The following is a 15326-nucleotide window of genomic DNA, read 5'->3' on the forward strand; positions in this document are numbered from 1 at the left end:
GTGAATCTCAAAGGATTTGGCCGGCTTGCTGTGGGAGGCCTGAGAGCTCTACCTTCGTCCTGGGGTTTGTTCAGCTGAATGGGGAGAATATCAAGCAGTCTTGTGAACACTTGAGATTGCTGCTGTTTTGGAATGAATGTCAAGCTCATGAAAGCAAAAACAGAAAGTGCTGGCTACAAGCAGCCATAGAACAGGCAGAGCCCCAGACCCAGCTCTGTCGATGCATTTTGCTCCGGGCTTCCAGCATACTTGGGCTCCCCCAGCTCTGCCAGTGCCCTGCCGTCATGAGTTTTAGAATCCCTGGCTGCCCAGTCCTGTGCATCTCCTGAGACACCACCGGGGGCGGGGGGGGGGGGGGGGGGAGACACCTCTCTGATGTTCACTAGGGGTGAGTCTGAGAGTATCCAACTGAGCTGCATCTGGGTCCCAAGCAAGACTTGAACCTAGGGCCTCAAAAATGAAAGGCTAATGGAAACCTTGGGACCACAGCAAATGTGTCATGTGGGGTAAATACAGCCCACAGCCAGTGCTGCTAAACCCCGGCCTGGTTATTGCTGGGATGGGGATGGGGGGCCAGCTCAGCAACTAGACTGGTGAACAGATTTCTCACTGGCTGGGTTCGGTGGCACACTTCCTCAATCTCTATCAAACCACCATAATTGCCCTGCCCCAGTCCTTACTGGTGGGTCCCTCCACCTCTTTGCCTAACATCCCCTGACATCGTGCACTCTTGGTTCCCTCCCCCAAACCCATGGCCCTTCTTTCCCAGGTCCTCCTGCCTTCCAGGTGCTCATCCCTGAACTAGCACTCCCCTTCAGGCTGCCTTCCAAGTGCTCAGCATCCTCTGGTCAGAGGTGTCCTCTGTTAAAAACATCCCTAGGAATGAGGGTCATTCATTGATCAAATGCTTGTAGTGGAAAAAGGTATCGTCACGTGTGTCTTCAAAAACTCTGCACTGCTTGCACAAAAAGAAAAAGACTCCTTCTGCTGACTCCCCTCATAACAGCATCTTACAAATGAAACTGCCACCGATCCCAGTGGCCTAGTGCAGGGCAAACGACATTCTTTTCTTTAAACCACCCTGCTGGAGCCCAGGACTTATTGGCTGCTGTCCGTGCTGGAGCAGCCAGGGCGGATCTTCGTTCAACAGCACCCTCTCTGGCTGTGGAAGGTGCGACGCGGATGGGCTCGGATAAGAATTCTGTCCAGTTGCCCTTTGGCTGGAATTTAGAATGATGCTAACTGAGGAAGGCAAAATCCTCTTTGCCTTTTGGGTAAAGATGAGTTAAAGTTTGGGGGGGAGAGAGAAGTACTGGAAGGAGGAGCTTTAGTTACTGATCCTTCCCCCACCACCCACCCCAAAAGACAATTTACAATATATCACAATTTTAAATTGTTTCCATCAGATGCAGCCCCCTTTCCCAGCTCTGACTCCTGGACCCCTGGCTTATTCTCAGCATCACTCTGACTTATTCTCCTTGACTGAACAGCCTGCAAGACACAGCTTTTTAATTATTTTGTGTAGGTCAGTCCAGCAATGAAACTGGTTGGGAAAAGCCTTAATTACACATCTCCTTCTGATCATGAGCTTATGTAAACTGAATCGCCATCCACCCACACAGGGGTGTGTGCACAACCCACTTCTGCCCAGTAGAGGGGACTCTTGAGATGTCTTTGGCTGAAAATCTGGTTGTGCTGCAAACCACTGACCCGTCCTTTATAAATCACTTTGCTCCTCTCCGTGCCATGTTACCAGGAGCAGGGCTTCTTTCCGGGGTCGGAATCTAATCATAGGTCACTTTTACGGTGGCAGAGGAGTTCAGCGTGGCACTGTGAGGTGCAGTTGGGCTGGGTGCACAGCAGAGCCCATGTGTCCATACGGCCCACTGGCTGAAGGACTCGAGAGGGGATCAGCCTTATAGACAGCAGGCCTGCTGGCATCCTGCAGCACAGGACAGACACAACGTGGCCCCTGGATACTCGGGGGCAGGCACAAGGGACTGATCCTAAACGCTGTCAGGAAACTGCAGGTTCACTGCACCGTGCTCCACTGCTAGGCTAGCCCAGAGCAGGGTAATGGAAATGATCGGGGGCTTCCATACGAGAGAGGCTGACAGACTAGGGGCTACTTAGTTTGGGGAGGAGATGGATTAGCGGGGATATGATTGAGGTATCTAAAATATTGGCTAGTCCCATCACAGTCAGTCGAGTGCTTCCATGTATCCTCCTTTCTAAGACAAGGACAAGGATGGCAGCCAGATACAGTAATACACAACCTGTGGAACTCACTGCTGCAGGATAACACTGAAGCCAAGAGCCCAAGGGGATTAATAAAGGATCGGGCATTTATTTCAACAGTAAGATGATCAAAGTGATTAGAGCCAGATTCCAGAAGACTTCCAGCTTTGGGAGGTCTGGCTGGTGTTTAGCTCCCGTCCATGGGACTACAACTCCCAGTGGCCAATTCTTAATGTTGTTTTGTGTGCCATGTAGAAATGATGAGCTGTACACTGAAAACCAAACTCACCTTCCCCAGGCTCTTGTTCCATTATTTCCTGGCAAAATATGTCTGGGCTTCTGTGCGGCTTTTCCACCCGTCTCTTGGGTCACTTACAGTGATTCGCACAACAACTGGACCTAAACGGAATAAAAACACAAATAAGGCGCTTTGCATGGTCTTGTCTTTTGTTGTTTCTTTTGCTTTTTTTTTTGGTTGCATTTCTATTTATTTATTTTTAGACTTACTAGCGAGTAAGTCTGCTAACGAGCTGGGAGGCACCAAAAAGTGTTGACAAACATACACATATCACTTTTCACAGCAGACTTACTCAGCCCCAGCAAGCTGGGGGACAAATTAAGCCCTGGATGGGAAGGTGGGTGGGGAGGTAGTGAGGGCCAGGGGCAATGGGGGAATGGATGGGGTGCCGGGAGAGGCGGTGGGGCCAGCAATGATGTTGAGGGTAGTAAGCGAAGCTGGAGCCTACTGCCACATGCCCAGAGCCCACTGCCCCGCAGCCAGGGCTGAAGCCGGAAGTCTGAGCCCCACTATCCCCAGGAACGTGGGGAATTCACACCGGCTGCCTTCTCCTCTGGCATTCGTGGCTCCACCAGGGGGGCAGGGCCCAACACCTGCTGGCAGCCCCTGGGGAGGAGCTGCTGCTTCCCGCCCCCAATCACCACCCAGGAGCCTGTGGCCGCAAGAAAAGCCCCTGGTGGCTGTGTTTGAGAAACACGGCTTTAGAAGCTGGTCATCTTAATCTAAGGGGGAGTGCACTGGATTGGGAGTCAGGGGATCTGGATTCTATTCCCAGCTCTATCCCTGCCTTGCTGGGTGACCTTGGGCATCTGGTTCCTATTCCACCCTTTGTTTTGTGTACGTAAGATGTTCAGGGTAGAGACTCTGTGTGTGGGGCGGTGTGCTCAGCACAGTGGGGTCCTGCTGTCAGATGGGTCCTGTTTGGTACTACTGTGTTACAAATCAATTAGGGCAGGAATTACTCTTAAAGGAGAATTGGGGTGCTATGCACGGGGCGGGCTTGGCTTCCAAGGGAGAGCAGCTGCTATACTTTGTTTTCAGAAGCATCCCTGGCAAAACAGTCAGTTGCGTTACAAGAGGGGGAGGGAGTCTTTCCCCCATGCCTTTGTTCCCGTCCCCTCCCCACAAGCGGTCCCATCCCTAGCACGAGGTTTAATTAAAGAAGGGGTGGGTGCACTAAAGCCTGGTCTGCACATGGCTTTTTTACCGGTATAAATGTCCCTGAAAGCAGGGGTGTGACTTTCTGTTACCGAGCTGGTTAGACGGGCACAACCCCCTAGCGTGGACACAGTTAGACCAATACAAAGATGCCTTCCTATGCAGGGATAGCTATACCACTGTGAGCACCTCTGGCTGCATTTGTACAGCCCCTAGCACAGCTGTGGGTGGGATCGTCTACGATGGAGGCCCCTATGTGTTACTGCAGTGCAAATAAATAATGTTCATTGGATCTCCTGCGAGGAAGGGCCCTAGAAATGCGCAGAGGATCAGAAAACGATCCGTTGTCTCCTGTCCCTCCCCAGCCCTGCCCCTCCCCCCCAGTTCACCTCCCAGCGAGCTGGACTCCCCCAGATGGCCCTGACTCTCTCTCTCATCTCGCTCTCTCAGGCTTTAAATCGTGTGTGAGCAGCGGGAGCAGCCAGCCCCACGTGGTGAACAGCAAACACCTGAGAGTCCCAGCCATTATCATCACACCTCCTACTCCCACGGGCATGACGCTGTCCAGAGATGCCAGGCGGCCAGGTGAAGATCCACCGCGCAACAACTGCTGAGCCAGATGCTGTGAGACTAGGAGCAGCGCAGCGCGCAAGGCGAGCACCGGAGAGCGCATGAAAGAGCAGGCGTTGTTTCACAGGCACTGGGAACAGCTTGCATGGGAACCCATCTGTGCCGTGTGTTTTCCCCTGTCCCTTCCCCCTCCCTTTAACCGGGTTTATTAAAGATTTATTAATGGATCTGCATACACCTCACTACTGGGACTGTCACACTGTTCCGAACTCCAGCAAGCTGTGGCATGTTAAGTAATTAGCCAGGCAGCTCCTCTCGGGGAGTGGAGCGATGGAGCAGATTGATGGCTGGGGCGGGGGAGATGGCCGCAATGCTGCATCACAGTGATTTGGAGGTGGCTTTTCTGGCGCAGGTCCAGACTGCAGCCTCCCCTTGGCCGTTTAAATCACCATAAAAGGGTGTGGCTGGGGCCGAAGCTAAATCAAGGGGCAGGCGGAGGGAGCAGTCTCTGTCCTGGTCACCGAAATCCTTTCTGTGGCTCCTTAATAGATCAGGTTGTTCTCGTGGAGCCTCCGTGCCGTCAGTGAGGCAGCGGGATACGCGTCACGTCCCGCCCCGATGGAAGCAGAGCGGCCCAAGTTTTGGCTGGGCTCGCCATCCCACAGGCTGGCTGGCAGGGTGGGACGGTTCCGCTTCGAGTGCCAGATCGCCGCGGGGAAGAAACTGAACATTTTAGCGGCAGACAACTGCTGTGCTGCAACCCATAGGCAAGGCTGGTGGCTCCCGATCTAGGAGAGGAGAGTGAGCCGGGATGGAAGGGACAGATCGCTGCCATCAGGGTCGGAGAGGCCGGGTGCCAGCCCTCTCCTGGTGGCTGGAAGGTGAGCACTCCAGTGCTTGACATGGCAACATCTCACCAGAGCCCCGCGTTCATGGGAAGGACCAGGAAAACCTGACCTGGGCCCCTGAATGGGGGTCATCACAGGCCTGCAGCTGCATGAGCCCAGAGACGACGGAAGCGTCACAATGTTTTCTGTACCAAGTTCATGCTCTGGCATTTCTAATGTACCAAACCTAGGTGGCCAAAGTTGGGGGAACCCCAGCAAGATTTGCAGGGGGAGGGAGGTTTGGATCTATTTGAGGAGAGGCAGATGCAAGCCTCTGATGGGAATACAAGCCTGCCATCAGTTTCGGTGTGTGGCAATCTTGTTTCCTTGATCATTTCTTTCAGCATGACCTGAGCATGTGCCCTGCTGCTCTGTGGGGATAGGTACCAGTAGTCCAAGGAAGAGCCCATCTGGGTGGGGAGAGGAGGGAGCTCTTTTGTGTATCATAGAATCATAGAATATCAGGGTTGGAAGGGACCTCAGGAGGTATCTAGTCCAACCCCCTGCTCAAAGCAGGCCCAATCCACAATTAAATCATCCCAGCCAGGGTTTTGTCAAGCCTGACCTTAAAAACCTCTGGAGAGGTTGCCTAGAGGATTTGGGCTACTGGGACCCCCTCCCCATCTGGATCTGCTGGCCCAGGTAGCACTTTCTTTGCTGCTGAAAGTGGCTACATTGGGATGCTGTCGACTGCAGTTTGTGCCTGGAGCCATCTCCCACAACCCCCTCAGGCCAGCCTGAGCGAGGATATCTGAGGGGTGGGGGCATGGAATCCCTCCTCTCCCAGAAGAGTGAGCGAGGCATGGAGAGCCGTGGTGCAGCTGGGCATCCCTTCGCGGTTGGCTTGAGCGCTCATGACACCTGCGTGTCCTTCACCCTTTCCTTGCCAGCACGTGGGCGTGCAGTGTGGGGAGGGGAGCAGACGCACATAACTGTGAGATACCGTGGCAGAGTTGCTGTGAGCTACAGCGGGGAGAACAACCCGAGAACTCCCCGTCCTGACAAAGGAACTGAATTCACCAAAGGGCAGAGTCTGCTGCCTCTAGGGGTGGGGGCCATCTGCCCCAGTCTATGCCACCAGTGCAAGCTGGTCTCATGTACTTGTGGGATCCTAACCATGTCATGAGGGTGAATGGGCATGTTTTAAAGTGGAATGTCTTGGCAATATTTTAAAAAGGGCTAGGAGTGATTTATAAGGACTTGCTGTTTTGTTACAAATAAAGATCTCTTTGCCCCACGGTCTCTGTCAGATTGTGGGGAAGACCCCGGCACTCCCCTTGCTCCGACACGTTGTGTCCTGCCTCATCAAAGCAGCATCCCAGACTCAGGTATGGAACTGGTCCCAAATCTGAAACAATTACGCTCAGTGACCGAAGACAGCTGTGTTATAAAATGGGTGCACAGCTCCAATCCCTCCCCCAGCCCTGGCTGACTGCAGGGTATGTGGCGATGGACTCATGGTTCAACATGTCTCCTCTATGCCTGATCCACAGAAGTGGGGAATCTGTTACAGCGCTCAGCGTGCCAGCCTGGCTCTTTAGCTCAATCCCTGGCAACTCATGCTCTAAGGGGTCTTCTGTTCAATCCCTAGCATCAGCCAAAATGGCAGCCATCACAAAAGTGGCTTGTCTTCACGTGGAAAGCTGAAAGTAATGTGGCTGATGATGAAAGGGACACTAGTTTTGCTTCTAAGGGTTGCCCAGGGCAGAGCTATAGAGACTCCAGAATGGAGCAAGGCCATGGAACTGTCTGCGCTGAGACAGAAAACATGGAGAGACATGGGTATACCACCAAGTCCTTCCCTTTCGCACCTCCGAGGGCATTTAACCTCACCCTGGGGAACGTTCTCTGCTTGGATCATCACAATGGATCTTGTCTCGGCTGTTCTGCTCTTCCTCTATGTGCCGAACTCTCCACTGGGGTCAGCTGGAAATGAGCCCATGGAGTGAGAGCGGAAGATCAGAGTCAGGACCTGCCCCGGGAACAGAGAGTGGAATGTTACTGGCCTCCATGCGCACTGAACTCCCCAAAATCCAGCAGGCCCTTGCCAGCTAATTCACCCTTCTGAAGACTTCCCATCCTTTAATGTCCACTCCCCCCATACCTCCTCCGTAGCAGTGGGGATTTGCTTTCGTGCTGTGCTGTTGCAGCCTCGGACCCCTATGGTGTACTCCTGGGGCCGCTGGCAGGCAGTGCCATGCCATGCCAGAATGCCCTGGGAAGAGGTGAGATGGCAGTCTCCACCAGCACCAGTGCCAACTTCTTCTCAACCCAGGGGGTGCTTGACCCCCTCCCCGCCCCAGGCCCCACCCCCCACTCCATCCCTTCCCCCAAAGCCCCACCCTGCCTCTTCCCACCCTTGCGCTACCCCTGCCCCCACTCCACCCCTTCCCCCAAGCTCCCAACCCTACCCCGCCTCTTCCCTTCCCCTCCCCTGAGTGGACCCTGTCCCCGCTCCTCCCCCTCCCTCCCAGCGTCTCCTGCACACCGTGGAACAGCTGATACCGTGGAGGGCAGGAGGCACTGGGAGGGAGGGGCAGAAGTTGATCGGCAGGGCTGCTGGCAGGGAGGAGGCGGTGGGGGGAAGGCCTGGGGGGGAGCTGGCACCCGCTAATTTTTTCCCGTGGGTGCTCCTACATTATAAAATAACAATCTCAGAGACCCAGTTACAGCGTGGTTGGGTTCTGCAGTGTAGATGGGTCCTAACCGTATTACCAAATTGTGCTACAGCCTTGCTTCATGCAACTTGAGTACAGTTCGAGGAGACAATTGTGTCCCATCTATTCTACAATATGCAACCAGGAAGGGGGGCAACTGGGGTTGTAAATGGAGCCCCTAATAGGTTTATTTTTACAGTGTAGCTGGGCCCTGACATGGTACCAGAGCCTCATTGGTCCCTGCCGGAAGAAAGAGATCAGTGCTGTACAAAGCTCTACAAGCTGAGTATACAGAGCCACATGGGGGCAGCTGTGCCCATCACCACTAATGTGCAGGCGCAATGGAGCATGCCAAGTCATTAGGCAAGGGAAGGAGCTCCACAATAGATTTACGGAGATGGAAGCTCCCACCTTCCCTGACATACCCTTCTTGGGGCTCATTACTGGAGTGCAGCTGTCACCTCAGCCAGGAAAAAAAGTATCGGCTTTGTCAAACAATAAGGTCTTAATTGGGCTGGAGACCCGCCAAAGAGTAACAGTTAAAACATCCATGCAAGGGATTGTGGGTGGCGTTATGTAAATTTCATAGAGGCTGAAACAATTGTGCCACAGTGGTAGAGATGAGGCCCCTTAGAGGATGAGAGAATGTGCAAGTGTCAGCATTGCCTGCATGGACATGAATCACGTCCAGCCGCTGAGTTCAAACAACAGGATCCTGCTGTCAGAAACCCAGCAGTCACTGCACTGAATGCAATTCTAACCCAACTGCTATTTGCTGTCAGCAATGCATTCGTTGGCTAGTCATAGTTGCTGGGCTGCAGGCTGCTGCCTGGGTTCAACGCCAAGGAGTTGCATGTAGTCTGGCAAGGTCTTTGATTAGGGGAGGTTCTGGGAACCTGCAGCCACTGCAGCTGGGCTGCAGTCAGAGAAGCACCTGTGACAAGCATCAGAGTAAGTAAAAAGGATGCTGTGCTGCCAGCTTTCAGAGTAGCAGCCGTGTTAGTCTGTATTCGCAAAAAGGAAAGGAGTACTTGTGGCACCTTAGAGACTAACAAATTTATTAGAGCATAAGCTTTCGTGAGCTACAGCTCACTTCATCGGATGCATTTGGTGGAAAAAACAGAGGGGAGTGAGCTGTAGCTCACGAAAGCTTATGCTCTAATAAATTTGTTAGTCTCCAACGTGCCACAAGTACTCCTTTTCTTTTTGTGCTGCCAGCATAGCTGATCCAGTCTCTTTGATGGCCACTCTCAGCATGAACCTGACTCAGAGTCCCTGAGGCTGCAACGCCTCTAGCTATCAGCTACTGTGCTCATGTCTTCCTCTGATTTCCATTCACCTTTCCTCCTCCCTTTTCTTTTCAAAGCTTATAAGTGCCCATAGCAATGGCCAGTCATGAGCAGGGGGTGAAATGAAGGGAGAAAGGAAAGGCCTGGGATGCCCTCCCTCTGCCACTGTCTTAGGAGCCTTAAAATGCCAGGCTTAATATTGAGTCTTGGCACAAGGCTTGGAGGAAACAACCCTGCAGACTGACCTTCGCTTCCCAGGTGCATCCCCAGAAATTTGCTGATGTTCCCAGTCTGAATCAATGGAAATTGTGAGTGGCTTGGCAGCCCTGCTGATTCTTGTGCCCACCTCGGGCTGTGTTCTTGTCAGCTCTTGCAAGCTAAGTAAAGTGGCTGACTCAGTAATCCAAGAAGAGCAATGGGGTACAATGTCGGTGAATCAGCCGATGGCACTCTTTCCTCTGAATTAGTGATGAACCAATGCCCCAGTATTGTCTTAGAGATGCCCTGCTGCCGGAGGTGCTGTCCTTTCGCAGACACACAAAACCAATCCTTGACATAACAAATCCAATGGTAATTTTGGTAGCAGGGAGGGGTGTTAGTCCTGCCTGGGTTTTGCCATTCTGCTTCTCTAATTTCCTCTGCAGTTTCAATGAGATGCATAATTCTATTTCACTTGCTGTCCAAACTTGTTGGCATAGTTTTACCGTGAGCTGTTAAACCACATCCATGTTCCACCCCAGTGATGGGTGCATTTCAGCAGTGGATGAAGTGATTTCCATGTATATACTTTAGAAGGTGTAATGGGTAAAGTGTTTTGAGATCCAAGCTACTCTAGAAATACAAGATACTATGTATTCTGATCAAACCACTGTGCATTTCCCTTCTCCAACTTTTCATGATCAGGGACACTTGCATGGGAACGAGAGCATTGTGTCTTAAATGTCTGATGGCTCCTGTTCATTCCTTGTGCGATTTCATGACCCTTGATGGCATCATGAAGGTGAGTATTGTGATGTTCCCTAGGATTGTTGAGACTCCACTAGGGAATAAACTGCAGTCACTTACAAATTCGGAAGGCACTAAGAACTGTTTTCCTGCACGTGTCGTAACTGTAAAGAACAAGGGGGAGAAACACAGAAAATAGACTCTTCTGTAGATACAAAGCTTATCCTTGTTTTCTTTGGCTTGTCAGCTGTCATGCACGAATCCATCGATGCCCTGAATTTCAGGTTTCTACCCCACTATTGTGCTTATCTTAAGAAACCTACACAAAGTGGATGCTGCTAAGAGCTCTTCCAAAACAGGTTTAAGAATAGCAACCGTGTTAGTCTGTATCTGCAAAAAGAAAAGGAGTACTTGTGGCACCTTAGAGACTAACAAATTTATTTGTTAGTCTCTAAGGTGCCACAAGTACTCCTTTTCTTCTTCCAAAACAGTTTCCTTATATTGTCATTGTAGCATGCCTCACAGTCTCCATGTCAGTTTACAGCTGCTTTATAATGAAACTCCTGGGTTTTTACATGGGTGCTCTTTGGAGCAGGGGCTGCTCTTGCTTAGTGTCTATTCAGAGCCGGGCACAATGTAGGTGCTGCTAGAACCAAGAAGAGGAAGGGTGGTGCCGTGATCAGATCAGGAAGCTTGTGGGTTAGGAGACAGGGATTCAATTCCCTGCTCAGTCACAGACCATCTGGGTGACTTAGTCTCTTTGTGCCTCAGCATTGCTGTGCCTCAGAGAAGTGTTGTAAATATAAATCCATTATAGATTGGGCGGTGCCCAGACCTGATGGCAATGGAGGCCATGTAAGCACCTTAGCTAGAAGTAATAAATAACTAATAATACTTGGAACCAGGTAACATCATATAAACACTAACTAATCCCAGTTTCAACACACTGTGGATTTATTATCCCCATGTCACAGGTGCGTAAAACAGAGGCAGAGAAGTTAAGTGACTGGCTACAGAGGGAGGGAAGGAGTGGGATTAGAATAGAGACATACCTGGCTCTCAGACCACTACCCCACCCTATCTCTTTAAAATAAAGGCTGTGGCTTGCTTCTCTGATGCTTGCCAGTAACTCTTTACTAATTCTTTGTATCCTGTCTAGTTACAGGGCCATGGATCTCTGAAGATCTGGCTGCTCCTGCTGGTGGGGGGAAACGTGTAGGTGAATGGTTCTTATTTTAAAGGGGCAGTGGTAGCTAAAGGAACAGGTGCCTGCTGTGTTCTTAATCATTAGACCGGAATGGCGTTCAACCCTGCCAAAGATGCTGTATAACCATCCACTCTACTTCTCTCAGGAAGTCCCCAGTTTAGTTCCCTCACTAAGGCAGGGTTATCTGCTACTTCTGCTTGGTTGCCTTATTAAAGGGAGTTGCTGTTGTTATTATTTATTTGTATTGCAGTAGCATCTAGGAACCCCAGTCATTGGCTAGTACTAAGTGCTGTACTATTTTATTATATTTAGTTAACATATGAATATATATTATTTATTTGTTTTGTGGTCATACCTAGAAGCTTGGGCCTCCAGTGCTAGGTACTATACAAACATATACCAGAAAGATGGCCCCCGCCCAGCCCAGTTTACAATCAAAGTTTAAGATGAAATAAATGGATGTGACAAACTGATGTGTGTGTGGGGATATCACCAAACAACAATTCTAAAGGATAGAACGCAAAGAACGCATAATAAGACAACTGTAGGTATAAAATGCACTTACAGGGTCACTCCATATAAAAGTGAGTTAAAACTCCATATCTGTGTATTAATGTCTTTGACTCTAAAACCCGAAAGAGTTTTTAAAAAATCTAGGGATTTTCAACAGTATTGGTCAAACTCTTCTGCTGCATCCCATGGTAAAGCTCTCACTGACTTCAGTGGCAGCAGAGTTAGACCAGTGCTGTACGCTCCTGAAAATCCGGCCCCATTTCCTTTACCATTTATTTAGAACATGTTGGCAGTCCAACACAAAAGGCTCAGCCTGCTTCCTCAGCAAAAATGAATTCCACCTGTGATCACTCAGCTCAGAACCACTCCACACCCTTGTCACTCAACACCCCCTTAACCAAAGGCCTGCAAAAAGAAATGGGCCTTTTGCCCTGCACTTGTGCCCTATTTGACCAACCAAGAAATCAGATTCCAGAGTCACAGATCTTCTGCTGTCTCTGTTCACTTTTTATGCCTCTTTCTTCAAGCTGAAGAAAGCTAAGCTAGTCGGTTTCATGACCTGGTTCTAGTCAGTTTCACGTTCAGATTTTTACCCATGATCCCAGCGCTGCAGCAGAACAAGTGAACGAAATGGAAACCCTACTCACACCAATGTTTAATAAAAAACATTCAGACGTGGGGTCTAAGCAGTTTGAGCATGTCCCACTAATGTGCTTTGGGGAGGATATTGGTGGCATTCTGTTTGTTTTTAATATGAAGAGCAAAATGAACTGATTCCAAATGGCACTAACAGGGAAACTAAGTAAGTGGCATGACAGAGATCATCCTGTGAACATTAACATCTTAAACATAATCGCAGGCTGGGTCTTTCCACCCTGACCGTAGCATTACACATAAAGATCCTCCACATCCCATGATGAGACATGGGGTCTTTGCTACCAAGAAACAGAATTAATCAGAAACCTACAGGAAAAGTGGGGGAAGAGTGTGAAAACAGATGGAAATTTAATTTTTTAATGACAGCAGCAGATGGCAAAAGACACAAAAGTGTATTCACACCATGTCAGAGCCATTTATAGACTGCCTGGCATTGCCATAATGCATTCCAATAGGGTTTAGATTATTGCTCCCCTGAGACATGCAGGCAATTGGCTTTTGAGTGAAATTGTATTATTTTTCTTGCTGCAAACTCTGAAATAAAACTTTCACTGTGATTACTGAGGTGCCCTTAAATACACTGATAGGTAAATGGCGGAGTAAATATATTGAATGAAATTGAGCGTGCACCTCCTCCCAATGCCTACGGAGAGAATATTCTGACCTCTGAGCTTCACTCTCTTCCCACAGTGGCTTTACACCATCAGAAGGCTACTGGCTTCAGTGGTATTACCCTTGATCTACAGCAGCCTAACTGGAGAATCAGGCCTGCGGTGACTTCAGTGAGAGATCTAAAGGCACAAAATGTGGGCCTTTTGAGATCTGACTCTTGATCTGCATTTTGCAAATTTGTCCTGATATTTAAAATAGGCTACATCAGGGATCGGCAACCTTTGTCACGCGGTTCACCAGAGTACGGCCCCTGGTGGGCTGGGCCGGTTTGTTTACTTGACGCGTCTGCAGGTTCGGCCAATCGCGGCTCCCACTGGCCACGGTTTGCCGCTCCAGGCAAATGGGGGCTGCGGAAAGCGGTGTGGGCCGAGGGATATGCTGGCTGCCGCTTCCCCAAGCCTCCATTGGCCTGGAGCAGCAAACTGCTGCCAGTGGGAGCTGCGATCAGCCAAACCTGCAGACGCAGCAAGTAAACAAACCGGCCCAGCCCGCCGGGCTTACCCTGGCAGGCCATGTGACAAAGGTTGCTGATCCCTGGGCTACATTAATCCACCCAGATTTGACACCCCTGAACACTGAGGTGTTTGAAAGCCAAAGTGGGACTTTGGAGCTTAAATCCATCTCTTGTGTTTAAATCAAGACAGGGCTGAGTTATGGAGATTGGATCTGGAAATGCACTGGAATCTGAGCTTTTCCTAAGACTGGATTGCTGAACATTTCAAATGTAAAGCTGGGCTTCTTGCCCTCTCACAGCCCATTTCCTCCTCCTGTTTCATCCTGCTATTGTGATCAGCACAGGCCTGTATGCCTTTCCTATGGATGGAGCAGCAGAAGCTGCTGTGACTGTCAGAGGGAAGGGATCTTCAGAACAAAGATCTTCACTGAGGATGTCTCTATGTTTGGGATCTTTGCCCCTGTGTAGATATCCCAATGTAGCTCCACAAGTGCAACCTCTCAGAGTAGACACGCTGCACTTGTTTAAATCAGAGCTTGCACTGATGCAGCCTCCCCTGATTAGAAGCTGAAAGCACTTTGAGTCCCACATACGCCCTATTTTGAGAGCTCTCTGCATCAGAGTGAATTTAGAGCTAACAGAACCCAGGGCAGTGCTTACCTAATACAATTTCTTTGTCAGTTACTCTTTTCACTGTTTTAGGCTTGCTCCAGGATTAGAGTTGTTCTTTAAACCTCTGAAGATCAGAGCTGTGAGAAATCTGGTGATTACCATTGCTAAGGGTTGCAGCATGAGTATTCTGTGTTTTGATATCTGGGGGCTGGGGTTTGCACCTGAGTTTTGTTTTGAATGCAGGGGTTCCAACAAACTCAAAATGTCAAAAGCAAACTCAGGCAACATCACTGAGTTTTGCCTGGTTTGGGGCTGAAATCATGGCAGTTGCACTAGAAATACATAGAGAGATGGAGAAAAACCGATGACAATCATTTTCAAAACCAAACTTGCACCTGGTTTTGGTGTTGCCAGCCAGCGCTCATGATATCTGGTGTTTTTCTTAAAGCCTCAGCTCCTGGAGACTGGTGGTTCCATCTTCTATGAGAATCTCTATGAAAGAACTCCCTTTAAAACAAGAAGCAAGTTTCTAATCCTGATTGTTGTGGAGGAGAGCTGAAAAATGTGATGTCTAACGGCTCAGAAACCAGGAAGTTGATAAAAAGGACTGCACATGTATTAGTGTTAAAAATCTCATGATTTTTAAACCAATCTCATGTTTTGGGGCCTGATTCATTTTTTTTTTTAAATACTTGGGGTTAGTGATATTGCTGACTCCAAGTGCAATTGGCACTATTTGGTCCCTCCTTGTTGGCAGGCACAGCAAGGAAGCCAAGGGTGATCGAGTGATGGAGACTAAGCTGCTTTCTCCCCCCAACAGATGGTTTCCCCGGTCAGAAATGAGACACCTAGCCAGGGGCAGTAAGCAGGGGCAGCTTGCCCTGCCAGTACCACTCCCAATGCTGTCCCTCTTCCACTGATAAACAGAGGCCCGAGGAGTTGCCCGTCTGGCACTTTTCATACACACAAAATTCACTTAATTAAAAAAAAAGCCCTTAGGGAGTCATAAAATATCAATCAATAAAAATCAATCAATAGGAACCATTGGCAGCTGCTGCGAGCAAGATGGCACTTCGATTTGTTTTTTATGGGAAGGGGGTGAGAGCAGAGAGAAGGAAAATCAGACCCAGACATAACAAGGCCCTTGAGTGACAGCCGCAAAATGGGAT

General features: G+C 49.8%; 1 long non-coding RNA gene across 1 annotated transcript; it reads right to left on the bottom strand.

Moving 5' to 3' along the window:
* Positions 1–5879: 5879 nt before the first annotated feature.
* On the bottom strand, positions 5880–10044 carry LOC122456274. The gene is made up of 3 exons (XR_006275073.1): positions 9343–10044; positions 6985–7123; positions 5880–6499 (listed from the first exon to the last, which is right to left on the bottom strand). It is a non-coding gene; the product is annotated as an uncharacterized LOC122456274 (long non-coding RNA).
* Between the last annotated feature and the right edge of the window lie 5282 nt (positions 10045–15326).

This window comes from Dermochelys coriacea, chromosome 12 (assembly GCF_009764565.3).
Source record: "Dermochelys coriacea isolate rDerCor1 chromosome 12, rDerCor1.pri.v4, whole genome shotgun sequence".
Lineage (NCBI taxonomy): Eukaryota > Metazoa > Chordata > Testudines > Dermochelyidae > Dermochelys > Dermochelys coriacea.